We start from the raw sequence: 263 nt of genomic DNA, 5'->3' as shown, positions 1-263 counted from the left end.
TGCTGTTGTTGTTGCTGTTGTTGCTGCTGCTGTTGCTGTTGTTGTTGTTGTTGTTGTTGTTGTTGTTGTTGTTGTTGTTGTTGTTGTTGTTGTTGTTGTTGTTGTTGTTGTTGTTGTTGTTGTTGTTGTTGTTGTTGTTGTTGTTGTTGTTGTTGTTGTTGTTGTTGTTGTTGTTGTTGTTGTTGTTGTTGTTGTTGTTGTTGTTGTTGTTGTTGTTGTTGTTGTTGTTGTTGTTGTTGTTGTTGTTGTTGTTGTTGTTGTTG

Source organism: Triticum dicoccoides, chromosome 1B (genome assembly GCF_002162155.2).
Source record: "Triticum dicoccoides isolate Atlit2015 ecotype Zavitan chromosome 1B, WEW_v2.0, whole genome shotgun sequence".
Lineage (NCBI taxonomy): Eukaryota > Viridiplantae > Streptophyta > Magnoliopsida > Poales > Poaceae > Triticum > Triticum dicoccoides.
The sequence above is the reverse complement of the archived record's forward strand: the minus strand, read 5'-3'. Positions refer to the sequence as shown.